This window comes from Crinia signifera, unplaced genomic scaffold (genome assembly GCF_055691185.1).
Source record: "Crinia signifera unplaced genomic scaffold, ASM5569118v1 HAP2_SCAFFOLD_86, whole genome shotgun sequence".
Lineage (NCBI taxonomy): Eukaryota > Metazoa > Chordata > Amphibia > Anura > Myobatrachidae > Crinia > Crinia signifera.
This window is the reverse complement of record NW_028142774.1, coordinates 730500-748241: the sequence shown is the minus strand read 5'-3', so window position 1 is coordinate 748241 and position 17742 is coordinate 730500.

The following is a 17742-nucleotide window of genomic DNA, read 5'->3' as shown; positions in this document are numbered from 1 at the left end:
CAATTTTTGGCGCAGGACCTTTTTTTTTTTTTTTCTGCACTACATACACACTACACACTACATACTACATTGAAATAAAGTTTGTACCCCCCTACACTATACACGTGTTGAAATATTTCACTACCAGAAACACAAAAATAAAAATGGCATCCCAAATGTCATTCCAAATGTCATCCCAAATGTCATCCCAAATGTCATCCCAGTCATCCAGAAGAATGTATTCAGCGGAGGAGGCATATGCCATGCTTGCCTCTGACTCTGACACAGCCAGTGAGGCAAGCGGGGAATTTGAAGGATTCATCTTAAGCTCCTCTTCCTCCTCTAGTGATGAGGGACCCCCTCAAAGACGCCCCCGTAGAGCAGCTGAGACCCCCCCCCAATAATTGATCTCGTATGGACCCCACCACCAGACAATTTTGAGCCCCAGGTTCCTGAGTTTTTGGCCATCCCAGGAATCCAATTTGATTCCACAGGTCTCAGAGAAATTGACTTTTTCAAATTATTTTTCTCTGATGATTTTATAAATTTAATGGTGGACCAAACTAATTTATATGCCCAGCAGTTTATTGCTCAAAACCCCACGTCATCATTTGCTAGGTGGACCCCTGTAGATGCAGTAGAGATGATGACGTTTTGGGGTCTGGTGTTTCATATGGGCATAGTAAAAAAGCCAGAAATTAGGCAATATTGGAGTACAGATGTTCTGTACAGCACCCCACTTTACCGTATGGCCATGACCCGGAATCGTTTTGAGTTAATCCTTAAATTTTTGCATTACAACGATAATGCACAGTGCCCACCCAGAGATGATCCCACCTTTGACCGGCTATTCAAAGTCAGGCCGGTCATTGATCACTTCAGTGCCAAATTTGAAGAGATGTACATCCCAGATAAATTCATTTGCATAGACGAGTCCCTTATACATTTTAAAGGAAGGGTTAAATTCCGCCAGTACCTTCCCAGTAAGAGGGCAAGGTATGGCATAAAAATGTATAAGCTGTGTGAAAGCACCTCAGGGTACACTCACAGGTTTAGGGTATATGAAGGGAAGGATTCAAGAATTGAACCGCCAGAATGCCCCCCCTCCCTCGTAGGTGTTAGTGGAAAAATTGTCTGGGATTTTGTGCACCCCTTCCTGGATAAAGGTTATCACCTCTATGTGGATAACTTTTACACCAGCATCCCCCTGTTTAAGGCCCTTGGTTCAAGAGGTACAGCAGCTTGCGGTACTGTGCGCAAGAACCAAAGAGGCCTCCCAAAAACGCACATTGCCCAAGTAATGAGAAGGGGTGAAAGCAGGGGAATATGCACGGAAAATATGTTGTTGGTCAAATATAAGGACAAGAGGGATGTCCTTATACTGACAACAATTCACGGAGACAGTACCACCTCCGTCCCTGTACGAGGTACCAGTACCCACACCTCAAAACCTAATTGTATCCTGGATTACAATAGGTACATGGGCGGAGTGGATCTTTCAGATCAGGTACTGAAGCCGTACAGTGCCCTGCGGAAAACAAAAATCTGGTACAAGAAGCTGGCCGTGTATATCATCCAGATGGCACTGTATAACGCTTACGTGCTATTCCGTTCTACCAGCCAGAGGGGGACATTTATGCACTTTCAAGAGGAAGTCATAAAGGGCCTAATATTTGGGAACCAGAAGGCAGAGGGCCCCAGTACTTCTAGTACTGGCCCCCGTATTGTACCAGGGCAGCATTTTCCTGATGATATCCCCTCCACTGGAAAAAAGGGCAGGACACAAAAAAGGTGCAAAGTTTGCTATAAAAAGGGAATAAGAAAGCAAACTATTTTCCAGTGTGACACTTGCCCCGACAAACCCGGCCTATGTATAAAGGAGTGTTTTAAAATATACCACACATCTATGGATTTTTAGGTTCATCATTTCACCGTGCTTCGGGGGTCTTGCTAATGCCACATAGCACCCACCATTCATTCCACCAGAATCTGAGCCGCAAAATCCAAAAAACACTCCTTCCCTTCTGAGTCCTGCCATGCACCCAACTGGTATTTTTTGGTCACATGTGAGGCATTGCCGTACTCGGGAGAAATTGAGGCACAGATTTTGGGGTGCTTTTTCTCCTTCATACCTTATGAAAATGAAAAATTTTGAGCCAGAAGTGCATGTTTGTGTAAAAAAATGTAATTTTTCATTTTCACTGCCCAGTTGTATCAAAATTGGTGAAACCCCTGGGGGTTTGAAATGTACACTATACCCCTAGATGAATTCCCTGAGGGGTGTAGTTTGCAAAATGGGGTCACTTGTGGGGGGGTTCCACTGTATTGGTGCTTCGGGGGTCTTGCTAATGCGACATAGCACCCACCAAAATTCCACCAGAATCTGAGCTGCAAAATCCAAATATCACTCCTTCCCTTCTGAGTCCTGCCATTTTTTGGTCACACATGAAGCATTGCCGTACTCGGGAGAAATTGGGGCACAGATTTTGGGGTGCTTTTTCTCCTTCATACCTTATGAAAATGAAAAATTTTGAGCCAGAACTGCATTTTTGTGTAAAAAAATGTAATTTTTCATTTTCACTGCCCAGTTGTATCAAAATTGGTGAAACCCCTGGGGGTTTGAAATGTACACTATACCCCTAGATGAATTCCCTGAGGGGTGTAGTTTGCAAAATGGGGTCACTTGTGGGGGGGTTCCACTGTATTGGTGCTTCGGGGGTCTTGCTAATGCGACATAGCACCCACCAAAATTCCACCAGAATCTGAGCTGCAAAATCCAAATATCACTCCTTCCCTTCTGAGTCCTGCCATTTTTTGGTCACACATGAAGCATTGCCGTACTCGGGAGAAATTGGGGCACAGATTTTGGGGTGCTTTTTTTCCTTCATACCTTCTGAAAATGAAAAATTTTGAGCCAGAACTGCATTTTTGTGTAAAAAATTTAATTTTTCATTTTCACTGCCCAGTTGTATCAAAATTGGTGAAACCCCTGGGGGTTTGAAATGTACATTATACCCCTAGATGAATTCCCAGAGGGGTGTAGTTTGCAAAATGGGGTCACTTGTGGGGGGCTTCCACTGTATTGGTGCTTCGGGGGTCTTGCTAATGCCACATAGCACCCACAAACATTCCACCAGAATCTGAGCTGCAAAATCCAAAAATCACTCCTTCCCTTCTGAGTCCTGCCATGCACCCAACTGGTATTTTTTGGTCACATGTGAGGCATTGCCGTACTCGGGAGAAATTGGGGCACAGATTTTGGGGTGCTTTGTCTCCTTCATTCCTTGTGAAAATGACAAATTTGGAGCCAGAACTGCATTTTTGTGTAAAAAAATGTATTTTTTCATTTTCACTGCCCAGTTGTATCAAAATTGGTGAAACCCCTGGGGGTTTGAAATGTACACTATACCCCTAGATGAATTCCCTGAGGGGTGTAGTTTGCAAAATGGGGTCACTTGTGGGGGGGTTCCACTGTATTGGTGCTTCGGGGGTCTTGCTAATGCGACATAGCACCCACCAACATTCCACCAGAATCTGAGCTGCAAAATCCAAAAATCACTCCTTCCCTTCTGAGTCCTGCCATGCACCCAACTGGTATTTTTTGGTCACATGTGAGGCATTGCCATACTCGGGAGAAATTGGGGCACAGATTTTGGGGTGCTTTGTCTCCTTCATTCCTTGTGAAAATGAAAAATTTTGAGCCAGAACTGCATTTTTGTGTAAAAAATGTAATTTTTCAGTTGCACAGCCCAGTTGTATCAAAATTGGTGAAACCCCTGGGGGTTTGAAATGTACACTATACCCCTAGATGAATTCCCTGAGGGGTGTAGTTTGCAAAATGGGGTCACTTGTGGGGGGGTTCCACTGTATTGGTGCTTCGGGGGTCTTGCTAATGCGACATAGCACCCACCAACATTCCACCAGAATCTGAGCTGCAAAATCCAAAAATCACTCCTTCCCTTCTGAGTCCTGCCATGCACCCAACTGGTATTTTTTGGTCACATGTGAGGCATTGCCGTACTCGGGAGAAATTGAGGCACAGATTTTGGGGTGCTTTTTCTCCTTCATTCCTTGTTAAAATGACAAATTTGGAGCCAGAACTGCATTTTTGTGTAAAAAAAATAAATTTTTCATTTTCACTGCCCAGTTGTACCACAATTGGTGAAACCCCTGGGGGTTTGAAATGTACACTATACCCCTAGATGAATTCCCTGAGGGGTGTAGTTTGCAAAATGGGGTCACTTGTGGGGGGGTTCCTAACTTTTAGCATCTTATGGTGCCTAGAAACCTACATGGTGCCTAAAAAATAATCTCATAAAAAGGAGGCTCCAAAATCAAGTAGGTGCTCCTTCCATTATGAAGCCTGTGGTTTGGTCAACGTGCACACTAGGGCCACATATAGGATATTTATGAAAACAAAAGAATTGGGGGAATCAATTTTTAGTCACATTTCTCTAGTAAAATGTACTGTGTTCCTTAGAAAAATGTATTAAAATTGCAAATCTGCAAAAAAAAATGAAATTTTGAAATTTCACCTACACTTTGTTTTAATTCCTGTGAAACACCTAAAGGGTTAACAAACTTCCAAAATGCTGTTTTGAATACTGTGAGGGGTGCAGTTTTTGAAATGGCATCATTTATGGGGGTGTCTCACATACAAGTCCCTCAAAGTCACATCAGAACTGAACTGGTCCCTAAAAAAATCAGTGTTTGAAATTTTCTTGAAAATTTGAAAATTTGCTATTCATATTGTAAGCCTCCTAGTGTCCAAAAAAATTAAAAGGAAGTTGAAATAATGATGGAAACATAAAGTAGACATATGGTCTATGTTAGTTATTAACTATTTTGAGTGGTATGATTATTTGTCTCACAAGCAGAAAATTTAACATTTTGCAAATTGCTAAATTTTCCATTTTTTTCCGACATTTTGGTATTTTTCACAAAAAAACACAGACTGTATCGACGAAAATTTACCACTAACTTGAAGTACAATGTGTCACGAAAAAACAATCTCAAAATCACTGGGATAAGTAAAAGCAAAAAAAAGTTATCCCCACTTAAGTGATACATGTCAGATTTGAAAAAAAGGGCTCTGTCAGGAAGGCAAAAACATGCTGTGTCAGGAAGGGGTTAAAATATGTTAGTGAGTAATGAGTGCACCTGTGCAGCAGCTAGGTTGTCTGGAAAATGTGACCTGTTGGTAGCTCTCAAGGACTGGAGTTGGCTACCACTGATTTAAACCATCAAGGATGGAATTTACATAACAATAAATAAATATTGTAAAATGTGAAACATGACCTAAATATATAAAACCTCCTTGACATACTAAAATACACAACCTACTTGTTAGGCGCCGGCATAAGTGGCGCCTCTCCCTGACTCACCTGACAGCTGCTGCGCTGCAGGCGTCAGGACAGCGGCCACATTGCGGCGAAGCTCCGGGTAGTCTGGGCGGAAGCATCGGGTCGTTGCCTAGCAACGCCCCGAACTTCCGCCGCACGCACGGCAATAGGGGGAGGCTGCACCAGGCGTCACTTCCGCCAGGGAAGGCGGCATTTTTGAATAAAAGCCAGCTCAGCTGTCTAGCTGGCGCCGGTTATGGTGTCTAGACTGTTGTGCTGTGTTGTGTTCCTGGTTCCTGAGATTATTCGTTGGTCTCACGCTCCTGCTGGATCCTTGCTGTGTAATTCCTGGTACCTGCAGAAGTCCTGCTTCATGTGATTCCTGCATCCCTAGAAGTTTGGCGGTCCTTATATGCGGCTCCGGTCATCTCCCAGATAAGTCAGGGGTTACCCTGCAAAGCCTTCTTATCTTGTTTATACCATCCTGTGAGCATTGTTGCCATTATTATTGTATACCATCCTGTGAGCATTGTTGCCCTTGATTGTTTCTATATTTCACCTTTACGCATTGTTGCGCCCAGCCAGTGACTACCCTGTCTCTTCATCTGTGGGAGCATTCTCCCTGCGTAGTCACCCCCTAGGGGGTCCAGGGTCCCCTTGCCTCGTGTGGGCATTAGATAGCTGGTCCCCTTGCTCTCTCCTAGCCTTGGTGGACGCGTTGTTACTCTCAAGACCAGGTGGCATCGGGGTTGGAGCTAGACTAACTGGCTCCTTCGAACGCGGCTTTTATTGGCGAAGCCTAGTTCTGCACATGTCCGCCAATCCTAATCTGAGGCAACGGAGGTAGGGCAGGCGAGGTTGCCCCTGATCCTTACACTACTGCAAGTCTAATACATAAAAAACCTTGCACATAATATATACATTTTACAAATCTACGGCCCTGACTGGAAATTAATGTTATTATAGTTAATACTGTAGGAACAAAAACACCACCAAATTCTGTTATTTTAGCAAGGGTTGTTTTGCAAAATCAGTACAGATCCAAACACTGAAGTCGTTGGTTTGAATGCAATGTTTCAATGCATTTATTGGCATTTTTGTTTTTTGTAAAGCCATATACTGTACAGTGTATCTCTTATATATTTAGCCAGATCTGTCACTCATCCCCTATGTAGCTAACGTTCCCGCCCAGCGGCATACACAAACCCACCGCCCTAGGAAAAAGACCAGTGTTTTATGTGTATAACATTTTCATGTGTATAACGTTCCACCCACTTGACATCACCTCCCTCCGCCCAGCCAGGGCTACAGTACACGCCCACCATCCACCATTACACCACAGCCACCATCCACCATTACTCCTGCACCCCCCCCCCCTCTGCCAGCACTTCCCCCCCCCAGGACCCCCATCCCGCGATTCGCAGGAACCCCGCGACCGCCCTCCCGCGATTTGCAGTACCCCCACGCCCCCCTCCTGCGATTTGCATGACCCCTGCGACCCCTCCCGTGAACCGCGGGACCCCCGTGCCCCCCCTCGTGTAATTCGCAGGACTCCCGTGACCCCCTCCTGCGATTCGCAGCCCCCCATGACCCCCCTCCTGCGATTCGCGGGACCCCCGTGACCCCCCCTCCCGCGATTTGCAGGATCCCCTCGACCCCCCCTCCCGCGATTCACATGACCCCTGTGACCCCCCTCCCGCGAATCGCGGGACCCACGCGCCCCCCCCCCTCCTGCGATCTGCGGGACCCCCGCGCCCCCCCTCCCGCAATTAGCGGGACCCCCATGAACCCCCCCCTCCCGCGATTCATGGGACCCCCGCAACCCTCCTCCCGCGATTTGTGGGACCCCCGCGAACCCCTCCCTCCTGCGATTTATGGACCACCGCCCCCTCCCGCGATTCACGGCACCCCCCTCCTGCGATTTGTGACCCCCCCTCCCGCAATTCGCGCCCCCCTCCTGCAATTCTAGCCGCCCCCCCTGCGCGATTTGCAGACCGCCGCCCCCTCTTCTAGGGATGCCCATCGACCATCAATGATTTCAAATAATCAATGGTTTATGGCCGATGTTGAATACTTTTGCCATCAATGTGGGAGGACCATATGGTTTCCCTACATCGATGGCAAAGGAGAACCGATCAAGTTTCACATTTTTTTCCGCCAGTGGGGACCCGCTCACCCTGTGTTGCCCACATTCCCCTATCATGCTTTACCACCCAGCCTCCTGCTCTCATGCACCCTAAAACACTGACTCAGGGGCACCGTCCTGTACTCCTGTGCTGCCACGCTGGACCCTCACCCACTGGCAGAAGCTGCACAGTGTCCACCACCCTCCTCTTTAGTCCCCCGTATGCCCACACAACCCTATCACTACCAGCTTCCTGCTTACCTGAACCGTAACTTCCACCACTGGGAAGTCGCTGACGTTGTGTTGCCCACATACCCCTATCATGCCTTATAGCCCAGCCTCCTGCTTTCATGCACCCTTACTCCCACCCAGTAGGAAGAGACACTGACTCAGGGCCACCATCCTGTACTCCTGTGCTGCCACGCTGGACCCTCACCCACTAGCAGAAGCTGCACAGTGTCCCCCACCCTCCTCTTTAGTCCCCCTTATGCCCACACATCCCTATCATTACCAGCCTCCTGTTTTCCTGTGTCGTGTTATTTCACCTATAACTCAAGTTGCAATACAGGCCATCTTTCATACAATTCTAACCATATGTCTCACAATACAAACGTTCACAAATTAACGGGGCACAGCCCCTTACGCCGGTGTGAAGAGCGATGATTCACCTAGTATATATATATATATATATATATATATATATATATATAGGGAGGGAGAGAGAGAGAGAGAGAGAGAGAGAGAGAGAGACCTATCTATCTATCTATCTATCTATATATATATATATATATATATAAAATCCAAGTATCCTAAAACCTATGGCAGGGTCCACAAGAAGCAGGCGGCACTCAGTCGGCTTAGGTATTAAACCATATTTTTGGTCACATAAATTATACATACAGCATCATTGTCGACGTTTCAAGACCTAAGAGGTCTTTTCTTCAGGACATGTGCTGAAAGTGCAATAGTGCTTTTGCACAGCACTATATCTAAACACAAACAAACAGTGGTTAATACAAACACGTGCAAGTGAAATTGCACTCATCAGCCTGGAAGTTGTGCATGGGACGTGCATGACAATGATCCAAAACACAAGGCCAAGTTGACCTGTCATTGGTTACAGCAGAATAAATTGAAGTTTCTGGAGTGACCATCTCAGTCTTCTGACCTCAATATCATTGAGCCACTCGGGGGGAGATCTCAAACGTGCAGTTCATGCAAGACAGCCCAAGAATTTACAGGAACTGGAGACTTGTTACCAAGAAGAATGGGCAGCTTTACCATCTGAGAAAATAAAGAGCCTTATCCGCAAATACCACAAAATACTTCAAGTTGTCATTGATGTTAAAGCGGGCAATACAATAAGAACTTGGGTATTTAAAATTTTGATCAATGGACAGCACTACATAATGAGTTAGAGCTTTAAAGTTAAAATACAGTAACAAGGATCCAGGCTGTCCCTTTTGATTTTACTCTGTAGTTCGGGACAACTTCTTTCCAAATTCCAAATCTATCACTGAATTAACAAATAAAAAATAATTGTAACCTGCAAAATGATATAAATAAATGCATAATGAGCTGCAGAGCAGCAGAATAAATCTTTCAGTGAGCAGAGACGAGATCAGTGGTTTTCCCTCACATGTATGATTTCATTAGTCACTGGGCCTGATTCAGACCCTATTGAGGCCGCAACTGCTTCTTTTTGTTCAGAGTGACAGCGCCTTTCTGCTAACGCTGCAGCTTTATGGGGTTACTACTCATACTCTTCTGGTGCTGTAAAGAGGGGTTTTGAGCAGCGCTGGGCTTCACTGAGAGAATCACAATTGTAAAATGAATTAAACAATTTATTGTGTACACAAATAACAGACAATTAATCCTGCATATTTGAGGGGAAAAGGAAAATTTCTCTGCAAGGAATCTGATCTCCAAAGAGGCCTATAGAGTCTCCAATCACTTATTGGTACAGGTTGAGTATCCTGTATCCGTGCATCCATTATCCGAATTATTCTAAAAACCGTGGTTTTTGGAATCATTCGAATTTTTTTTTCCCCCCCTAACCCTCTTTTCATACTTACCAAGTCCCAGGGCGTCCACAGCAGGCCTCCAGCATCTTCTCCAGGGTCTCCAGCGGTCCCAGGAATGCTATTGCGCGAGTGTGCGCGCGCGCCGGTGACGTCACCGGTGCGCGCGCACACCCACGCAATGCATTCCTGGGACCGCTGGAGACCCAGAGAAGATGCCGGAGGCCTGCTGTGGATGCCCGGGGAATGCGTGGACGCCGAGGGACCACCGGACACCATCAGGGGACAGGTAAGTATGGCAAAAAAAAATTATTCCAAAAACCGAAAAATTCCCCTATCCGGAATGCTTGGAGTGAAGGATATAAAAAAGTTCCGGAATATTACCCAGCTTTAGGAATTAGGTTACCCTGGTCTGCCAATGTCTTGGGTGGTCCACAGTGTAAAAATAGCAAAATAGCAAGAGTGGAGATGGCAGGGTCCTGTGCTGTTGATAAAGTGCCGGTCCAGAACTAGGATGAAGAAATGGGTCAAAGCGTTTCGGCGCCCAAATGGCACCTTCCTCAGGAGCAGTGCTCACACAGTGGGGCAGATGTATTAAGCGTGGAGAAGAGATAAACTGAAGATAAAGTGGAGATAAAGTGAAAGGAGATAAAGCACCAGCCAATCAACTCCCAACTGTCATTTTCAAACACAGCTGATTGGCTGGTGCTTTATCTCCTTTCACTTTATCTTCTTTATCTCCTTTCACTTTATCTCCACTTTATCTCTAGTTTATCTCTTTTCCATGCTTAATACATCTGCCCCACTATAGGCAGTATTCAATGAGAATACTGGCGACGTGCAGCGAATCCTGTTTAGGATTCGCTGCACATTCGCCACTGCTCGCTGCGTTCCGGAGCCTCGCCGGCTCCAGTATTCAACGAGTCAGGGGCTCGCTGCCCCTGACTGGCGAATTTTAACTCCTGCGGCGATGCCGCAGGGAGCCCGAGGACGGCGGCAGGCAGGGAGATGGAAATCTCCCTGCCAGCCCCAGAACGTTTGTGGGGGGAGGTGGGCTCCCCGGGAGCCAGGCAGCACAGACTGCCCCCCGGGGGTGCCAGTAGGGGGCCGGGTATATTCACTACACCCGATCATGCATATGTAATGTTCAGGTGAAGTGAATATATGAATATCTAATGAGCGGCTCGGCTCCGGCCCCCTGCTGGCTGGTCTGTGTAAAAAAAAAATATATATTTTTTTTTTAATTAAATATATATTCATGTGCTTACAGTACATGAATAAAAATAGCATGCCCCTCCTCAGAATAACATTCCTGATTTTATGACACCAATTGTATAAAAACAAAACACTTTATTTTAAAAGTTCACATTCCACTTCACCATAAAAAGATAGCGATTGCTACTCGGTGAATCATGGCGAAAAAAACCTTGAAATGTATTCGCCATCTGGTCATTGATTAGGGTGATTCAACGTTTTAGTCAAAAATTCACCTTACAGCACAAAATCGCCATAAAAACCTGGCGAATCAGCCTCATTGAATACCGCCCTATGTGTTATACTACATACCAATAAGTGATTGGAGACTCTATAGGCCTCTTTGGAGATCAGATTCCTTGTGGAGAAATTCTCCTTTTCCCCTCAAATATGCAGGATTCATCAGTTGCAACCTTGACCTATTTTACTGATTTTATTTATTCTGTTTTTTTTTTTTATATCTTTTCTGTTATTTCTGTACAAATGGATAGTGGTACCGTTACCCTAAAATGGGTCTACGATTAACCAGCAAGAAGCCACATGATAATGGCTCCTTACTTGATATTGCCAAACTAAGAGCTGTTATTTCTGTACACAATAAATTGTTTAATAAATTTTACAATTGTGATTCTCTCACTGAAGCCCTGTGCTGCTCAAAACCCCTCTTTTCTCCATTTTTGCTCATCGCAGAGGGTTCCCACAATTCCCTCTACAGCAGCAGCTAAAGACAGCGCCTACAGATACGTACCCCCCCCCCCTTTTTTTTTTCTCCAGTATCTTAAAGAAATACAACAATACTTGTAGTACTCAGGGCTACCAAGGCAAATCCTGAGCCCCGGTACAAAAGCTTCTCTTGCTCCCCCTGTAGGGGGTTTGACCACAGCTCTTTTGGAGTATGTTTAACACATAGAAGGGCATATTTATAGTGGTCAAAGAGGACATTTTGAAGTGGGGGTATGGAAAGTGAATGCTGTAGTCATGCGCACACCAAAGGCACGCGCTAATCAATAAGGGGCATGACCTGAGTGTAGTGTACCACACCATATACCCCTTACACCAGTGTTCGCAAACTGTGTTCCTAGGCACCCTGGGGTGCCTCAAGACACTTGCAGGGGTGCCTTGGATTGGTGGTCTAGGACAAATTCATAATACTTATAGGAAAAGTAATAGGCAAAACCAGAATTGGTCGCCACCAATTATAAAATACTGAATGTGGGCAAACAAAAGCAAATCTGGTTCCTTGGTACATAATTGAACAGTTACATACTGCATAAACACAATTTTCTTAATTTAATATTGTTCTTAATTTATCAACAAGAAACTTTTGTGCTAGGGGTGCCGTGAAAAATATTATGATACACTAGGGTGCTGTGGTTCTAAAAGGTTTGTGAACCACTGCCTTACACACATTATGCAACACAATAGTAGTGCCTTACACATTCTCTTAAACGGAATGAGTCAAAATTCACAAAGAATGAGAAAAAATTACCATTATGCCACACAAATTGAGACAACATTTAAACTATGTCACATGGATTGAGACAAAATTCACATTATGCCACACATATTGAGCTAAAATTCCCATTATGAGTAACGGAAATTCAGGGACAGTGCGAGGGATTGCAGGGAAAGACACGTCAGAGACAAAAGTGTAGAGAGAGGGATGGGGGACAAGAACGGATGTAGAGAGGGAGGGATCAGTCGCTACAAAGCTCAACCCTTTCTTCCCGGCCCTGCTGCCCCACACATGCACCCACAATCCAGTTTTTTGTTTTTTTTTAAGTGTGCATGTGTGAGCTTGTACCCGGGCACCCCTGATATCCTGAGCCAGAGTAAAATATACCTGCCCCCCCGCCCCCCCTTCTCGGCAGCCCTGGTTTTACTCCCTTCACTGTACATTCACAGACATAACATGATCATTGCCAAATGATCCCATTCTCTGCATCCACCCCTTCCCCAAGTGACCCCTCTGACTGACACATGGATTGAATGAGATGTGAAATTCAGACACAAATAGATGACCAAAGGATGAGATATTGAGTTCAGAATCACAACGCTGGCATATTGCAGAAAAGAATCACAACAGGAGTATGGTAAGTATACTTACCTTTCTCCTGCCTTACCCTCCCCTAACCCTCCCTACTTGAAGCCTAACCCTGCCCATTAGTGCCTAACCCTCATACCTCGCAGCCTATCCCAAACTCCCCTTTTAAATGACTTACCTTAATCCTCCATCGCCGCAGCCTAAACCTAACCCTCCCTGTTAGCAGCCTAACAATAAAACCACCACCCGTCCCCTCCTGTGCTAGGGCTGGTAATGCTGTACCTTGATGTCTCAATTTGCTGCTGGGAAGCTATTTTGGAGTTAAGTATAACTCTAGATGCTTAGATTGAGGTGAGAGTAACTATGGGTGCTGCAGCAGATGGAGCCAATACATACCTCCCATCTGTCCCATTTACAGCAGGAATGTCCTGGTTTTTGGGGATGTTCCCGCAGCCCACCTGGGACCAGCAGTGTCCCGTGGTGAGGGGGGCAGTTGTGAGTCCTCGCTGCCACACGCTTGTCAGTAAGGAATAGATGCTGTGTGCATGCAGCGTCTATTCCCCGCAGGCAGAGGGGCAGTGGTTGCAAAATGGGGGCGTGGCCTCGCAGGGTGACACATTTGAGAACACTCCCCCTCACCACGCCCTTAAAATTTTAGCTGTGCTCATGCAAAGGTACCGCTGGGCTACCAATGAAAGTTGGAAGGTATGCCAATAGAGTAGAGATTGTCTCGAGGATTGGTTATTGTTGTGGCGACATTGTTTTTCTTTGTGTTGGGAGGATAAACTTGTTAGGGGGGCAACAACCATTAACATGCCTCCAGGTATCTGGTCTGAGCTTATGCTACTGATGCATAGGATTGTGATAACGCTCATATGATCAAGTCACAAACTTCAACCTGGCAGAACAGACCCTCTTGGCAAGTAACACAGTAGGAGCTTCTGCTAGAGGGAATACAAAGACAGAATATTACACAAAAATGTGCTTTGTTCCCTTCCTTTATTTTTAACTAGTTAAAAGTCAATCAAAATGATGCCTTAGTCCCTATCTGCTCCAACCTCCAATCTCTGTCTTCGCAGCTCCTTCTGTCCATATCCAGGAAGTTTAAAACATATCATTTTTGTTTCACTTTCTGTTAAGGAGTAATTTGGTCCAATGAGTGGAGTCTAATGGTCACTGGCGGTACTTCATCTAAAAAAGGTGAGGATTTAGTCTTTTATATATAGATAAGGGAAGTCACCAGATCAGTCAGGTTTTCTTGTATTTATTTGTAATCTTTTTGTTTCAGTTTATTTCTTGTATTTTGTATTTAATACTACTCACCCACTACCCTGGTGGTCTTTCCACCTCTCCCTGAGCATTATTTCCCATTATTATGTGTCTCCCAACAGTTCAGGGAGAGTGGACCTGTATGATTTGTGTGTGGGATTACACTACGTGACAGCACTGATGCTACACAGAGGATTGGGTACATATAATTATAAGAGAAGACAGTGCCATAGATGCATTGCCACAGGCACTGGGACAGTTCCTGTCAATGTGCAGCAATGGCTCCTAAAAGTTCAAAACAATTTTACAACTCGGCAACTCCTATTAAAAGTAAACACAGAGTGGAAGAACATTAAACAAAGATTCAGCTCCTGGAGCATCTGACTGTATTAGTAACTGAGACAATACAGAAGCTTGCCAGTTATAAGTCTTGGAATGGTAAATTAATCAACTAGACAAACTGAGTAGAGCAACATCTGCTGCTCCAACTTTGCACCAATAACCAGTATTGTGCAGCATCTACACAGCTAGGAAAATGTTTATGGTTTCTGATTTTATTATCAGTTTATTTTTACAGAAATAATATGAAATAGTTTTGTTTAGCATTTTATAAAGACCACCAGCATATCAAGCATTAAAATACAGAGCAGCCATGCTGTGGGGACACCTAGCGGTATCCATAAAAATCTCATCTATTGCATCAAATTGGACCTGGATGCCCTGAAACATACTGACCATATAAGAAGGCGAGGAACATTAGCTACTGAAATGTTTTTCTTCTGATCGCATGCACATAAAACAAAGATGGTAGTTGGGTGCTTGATACAAATAGCATTCTTAGAACACTCTTCCAACATTAACTTCTTACATCAAAAAGCAGTCTGCGCATTCAACACTTCCATATGAGCAGTACGGATGGTGTAATGGTGAGCATTACTGCCTCACAGCACTGAGGTCATGGGTTCAATACCCACCATGGCCCTAACTGTGCGGAGTTTGTATATTCTCCCCATGCTTGCATGGGTTTCCTCTGGGTACTCCGGTTTCCTCCCACAATCCAAAAATATACTGGTAGGTTATTTGGCTCCCAAAAAATTAACCCTAGAATGTCTGTGTGTGCATGTACATGTGGTAGGGAATTTAGATTGTAAGCTCCACTGGGGCAGGGACTGATGTGAATGGTCCAATTTTCTCTGTAAAGCACTGTGGAATATGTTTGCGCTATATAAGAAACTGTTAATAAATAAATAAATAAATGAGTCACAAATATCATGTGATGAGCCTGCAATGAAATTATTTACCACAATGTATGATTATTCAAGACAAGATATTGTATATTTGAGGAGGACTTCACTGCCATTGAGGACAACTTTGGCGCTCTGAGAATCTTAGACTATGAGACTTCTCAAGTTCAATCAAAGAGTCGCATTCTTGTTGGATAATTGCTGGCACAACTAGAGAATATCTATAGTTACATCATGTTGAATAGACTGTAGACGCAAATAATAGATAATCAACTAACTCTTCAAGCTAAGTGGGATATGTATTATAGCAGCATGTATTGTGTATTAAAGCACTTCCTGTTTCGTCTATGCACCCAGGCAAAGCAGAAAGCTACATCAATGTACTTTCAGAGCCGGATTAACAATGGGCCTGATGGAGCTATAGCTCCAGGCCCACTCTCCAGTTCCCCTACAGCATCACAGAAACTCGAGGTTGATCTCAGTCGAACCCAAATCGCTGGGCCTTCAATCTGATACCTGGTCCATATGGGTTAATTGGTTCTAGGGATATTGCAGGTAAAACTATTTTTTTTTTTTTTTTCTGAAATGTCATTTCATGGCTGTTCAAGTTGTTTGAGGACAGATTTCTCTGGAACCAAACGGCCCAGTTTCACGGGACCAAAATCATTCGAAAGCTACATGTAAATGGGTCAGTTGGTTCTGAAGATATAGCTGGTTGTTTAAAGGGGGGGCGGGGGTGCTTTTCTCTCCCCCTTACACCAGAAAATGCAGGGACTAGGCTGGTGTAAAAGGGGCCAGTCCGAGAATGTCCCTGCATGATCCTGGGACCATATTCCCTGCATTTTCTGGTATCAAAGGGGTATTATTTCAAATAGCCGGGACATGCAGTCGGGCATGCAGCCGGGCAGCCCCCTGCTCTCTACCCAGCTGTTAATTGCTGTCATTTCTGCCCAACGGCGACTGTCCCCCAGTTACCACGAGCATGTATTCCCCCTTGGCAATAAGCATGTAATCCCACATGGCAACGAGCATGGAAACCCTGGCAATGAGCATGGAACCCCTGGCAATGAACATGGAACCCCTGGCAATGAACATGGAACCCCTGGCAATGAACATGTAGGTAAGCAACACTTATGTAGCATAATTTTTAATAGGCATTATGGTGTTTGGCATAATACATAATGGAGATTATGGTGTGAGGCTTAACATGTAATGGGCATTTAATGGGCATTATAATTGGCGCGCAATGCCCCTATTTATGAAGCATATTGTGCATTATTGCTCAATCTGTTTGATATAGTGCAGGCATGTCCAAATTGGCACGCAATGCCGCTATTTATGAAGCATATTGTGCATTATTGCTCATTCTGGGCGGGATGCTATATAGCAGAAATGCGATAAAAACCCCGTTTTCGGGGTTTCTACCGCATCTCTATATGCTATATGGCGCCTCCGCAGTGTCAGCGCTGCGGAGGGAATCGCCAGCTAAAGCTGGCGAATCCCTGCAGAAGCCTATGGGCTTCTTACCGCAGCGCTGTTTGAGGGATCCGTCACGGATCCCTCCCAGCGTGCCCTGCGGCCGGCGCCGGGGTCTGCGCATGCGCAGATGGACTCCCGGGTCACAGACCCGGAAGTCCAGCGCCGGCACCGCATCGCAAGGGACAGCTCTTACCGCAAGAGCTGTCCCTTGCATGAATAACGGCATATGTTATAGCATATGCCGTTATTAAAAATGCGGTAGCCAGCGATAATGGGCGCGGATGTTACAACATCCCGCCCTCTGTTTGATATAGTGCAGGCATGTCCAAACTATGGCCCTCCAGCTGTGAAACTACAAGTCCCATCATGCATTGCCACAGTTTTGCAATTAGGGAATGCTAAAACTATGTCAAGGCTTGCTGGGACGTGTAGTTTCACAACAGCTGGAGGGCCACTGTTTGGACATGCCTGGTATAGTGTGTATTTTGGCTCAATCCATGTGGCAAAATGTGAATTTTGCCTTAATCTGTGTGGCATAACGTGAATTTTGACTCAATCTGTGTGCCATAGTGTGAATTTTTGCTCAATCGGTGTGAATTTTGTCTCATTCCATGTGGCATAATGTGTAAGAAGCAAGTACAGTATAAGGGGTTACTATTGTATACTATTTGTATAAGGGGTATATGGTGTGGTAAACTTAGGTGACCACATAAAAGGTGCTGACATATTGGGGGAAATTTACCAATATGAAAAACCTAGTTTTTCGTATTGGTATTTTCCCTACGACTGCATACGACTGTTTAAGTCGTATGCAAAGTCGTGTTCCGGAGGATCAGTTACAAAGCAGTCATATACGACTGCTTTGTAACCCTCCGATGGTGTAATGATTCGTATTAGCGGCCGTATATACGGCCGCTAATACAAATTATTTCTAGCAGTCTGCACGGATCAGTCAGATCCGTGCAGGCTGCAAGGTGTAAAAAAA